Source organism: Adiantum capillus-veneris, chromosome 21 (genome assembly GCF_014529385.1).
Source record: "Adiantum capillus-veneris isolate H3 chromosome 21, ASM1452938v2, whole genome shotgun sequence".
NCBI lineage: Eukaryota > Viridiplantae > Streptophyta > Polypodiopsida > Polypodiales > Pteridaceae > Adiantum > Adiantum capillus-veneris.
Window position 1 is genome coordinate 87229899 of NC_140951.1, and position 3508 is coordinate 87233406.

A 3508-nucleotide genomic window follows, 5' to 3' on the forward strand; every position below is an offset into this window, starting at 1 on the left:
AGACTTAATTGAATATTGAGAAACCCACTTAAAACTAATCGGCCATCTGCTGATGCACTGGCACCTGAGGACTCTCCTCTATAGGCTTACTACTAGGCTCGGCTTCGTCGTCGTGCGACGCTCTAGTTTGCTTTGGAGCTATGTCCTCATCATCAGATTTAGGATTTGCTCGGGTCCTTTTAGGTGTCATAACTTATTATCCTTATAAAAAGGACTTCTAATGATTAGGTAAATTATTTGAAATCTATACTTAACCTTTGTATTCAACCGTAATCCATTCAAGGTTAAATTTATAGTCTTAATTAATGGATAAATTCTTGACCTAGTAATTTCTTATTTGTCTACATAGGCATGATAACTTTTTTCACCCCTTCCGTAAGGGTTTTCTACGCTCTCCTAATTTTCCTATAATTGTCTATATCTTTTTTCTAATTTTTCTATCGACTTTTAAGCTTCGAATCTACTTATTTTTTACTCAATATTTATTCTATTTATTTTATCTTAAAGATTTCATTTCCTCAACTTGATATCATAGGTTTACACTTACTATAATTTTTCTAAAAACATTTGACCACAAAGTCTATTTATTTTAATTAATCATTTGCTAAAAATAAGACTTTTGGTCAATTATAATTTTCTAACCTTACTAATTAACTATGGTATAATTATCACAAGTAGATAAGGATATTTTCAACCTCTGGTAATTATCTTATTATTTTCCCAACTTAATTATATAATTTTCATCTTCAATTTTCAGCTAAACTTAGGATAACTTGACTTAAATAAATATTTATACTACTTTTCTAGCCTTGAAATAATTATCACGGCCTCTTTATTATGTAAGCTAACTATGATAAATAGAATGTAATTATATAACATGATTTACTAATTTCCTCCTTGAAATTTCAACCAGAATAAGTATATTTGGACTTAGATAAATATCTATACTAAGTTTCTAACCTTGACATAATTATCACGGACTTTTTATCATGTATTCTAGCTCTTATAAATAGCATGTATTCATATAGCATGATTTACTAACTTTTCTCTTTAGTTTTTAGCTAAAATTAATATAATTTGACTTAGATAAATATCTATACTACTTTTCTAACCTTGACATAATTATCACGACCTCTTTATCGTATAATCTAGCTCTGATAAATAGCAGGTAATCATAGCATATTATTTGCTAATTTCCTCCTTTAATTTATCCTCAATAATAGTGGTTTTTTACTAGGGTAATTGTCTAAAATAATTATCTGTGGCTAAGATAATTATCATGGATTCTCTAAAATGTAATTAATCTTTGATAATTATCTTAAAGCATATTGAATCAATTTTTGATTTTTTCCCTTTTAATTTGTCCTAAAAACAGTGTAATTCTACTAAGATAATTAGGTAAACTAATTATCTGAAATTAACAAAATTATCACGGGTTCCCTAAGATGTAATTCACCTCTGATAATTATCTTAAAGTATTTGTAATCAATTGACTATTTTCTCTCTTTTTATTTGTCCTAAAAACATTGTAATTTTGCTAAAATAATTAGGTAAACAAATTATCTAAAGTTAACATAATTATCACGGGTTCCCTAAGATATAATTAACCTTTGATAATTATCTTAAAGAATTTTAAATCAATTTGGTTTTTTTTTCCTTTTAATTCGTCCTAAAAACATTGTAGTTCTGCTAAGATAATTAGGTAAACTAATTATCGGAAATTAACATTTTTATCACGGATTTTTTAAGATATAATTAACTCTGATAATTATACTAAAGCATTTTAAATCAATTTGCTATTTTTTTTCTTTTAATTTGTCATGAAAATAGTGTAATTCTGTTAAGCTAATTACTAATTATCTGAAGATAACATAATTATCACGGATTTTCTAAGATGTAATTAACCTTTGATATTTATTTTAAAGCATTTTGAATCAATTTGTTATTTTTTCCTTTTAATTTGTTATAAAAATAGTGTAATTCTGTTAAGATAATTAGATAAACTAATTATTTGAGGTTAACGTAATTATCATGAGTTTTCTAAGATATAATTAACCTCTGATAATTATGTTGAAGCAGTTTGAATCAATTTGCTATTTTTCTCATTTTAATTTGTCATCAAAACATTATAATTCTGCTAAGATAATTAGGTAAACTAATTATCTGAAGATAACATAATTATCACGGATTTTTGAAGATGTAATTAACCTCTGATAATTATCTTAAAGCATTTTGAATCAATTTATTATTTTTTCTCTTTTAATTTCTCAATAAAATGGTGTAGTTCTACTAAGATAATAATTAGGTAAACTAATTATCTGAGGTTAACATAATTATCACGGGTTCGTTAAGATGTAATTAACCTTTGATAAATAACTCAAAGAATTTTGAATCAATTTGATTATTTTCTCCTTTATTTTCTCTCAAAAACAGTGTAATTCTGTCTAATTAATTATGTTAATTACTCAGAAAATTATAAGATAATTTTTCTAGCTTAATGATAGTCACATGTCTCATAATTATCTCAACTTAATTTAAACTTAATTAGTATAATTCTCATTAATTTATAATTAAAATGGATAATTTCAATCTTAATATGATATAATAATTAATTTGCTTAATATCTCTAAGCTTAATCACAATAATCAGCAAAGAATATTTAATTAAGAGAGCATTTTTTAGTATACATATGATTAATCTTTAATTTATTAAGAAAATAGATTAAGTAGCTTTGCTAATTAAGAAAGATTAGGTTAATTATCGTTTAATTAACCAACTAGAACTTGATCTCTAGTGATTTTTGCGTAGCGGTCTCTCTTTACTTTTTACTTTTTTACTTTTTTGGGCTAGAGTTGGCAAGCCAGCAAGAAACTGCCTTTGCTTTGCGTGCACGCAAACGAGTCAAAGACAAGTTATCTTGCGGACTTGCCGACAAGGGAAAAAGCGCCTCCATGCCGTATCGTGGCATGTCAACCGGGGATGGAAGCGAGTGTCCCCCTCGGGGGAGTAAAAAGTCTTTTCGTGCCATGTTAGTCAATCCATGTTCCCTTGTTAGTCACGCCACCTGAGGGTAACGTCGGGAAATCACCAAACGAATTCAGTGATGCACTTAAGGACCAAGGCTGAGAGAGAGGGACAAACCCTTGTAACTCACAGACCGTGCTGAATCCTACCCAGGTACTCTAGGATTTTCGCCTGGTAGAAAAAGGCCCCCGTCCAGCGGATGTCCGGTAGGACTGCCATACCCAAAGTGGGCGTCGGCTCAAAGGAGGCATCCCGATCCGGCCAACCATGGTCACCAAGGCCCGCTCGGAAAGCCCCAGGACCATGTTAGGCGAGACCGCACCGTACGCAATAACTACAAGCCCTACAAGCTTCAAACACCCTCATGGACCAGAGCATTGTAGTATCGCGGTACGGCCCCACAAAGGAATGCTGCAACGTTATCTGCATAGGCACTCCTCAGCTGCGGTCCACGACGACAATTATGGGCCCCACGAGGGACAAT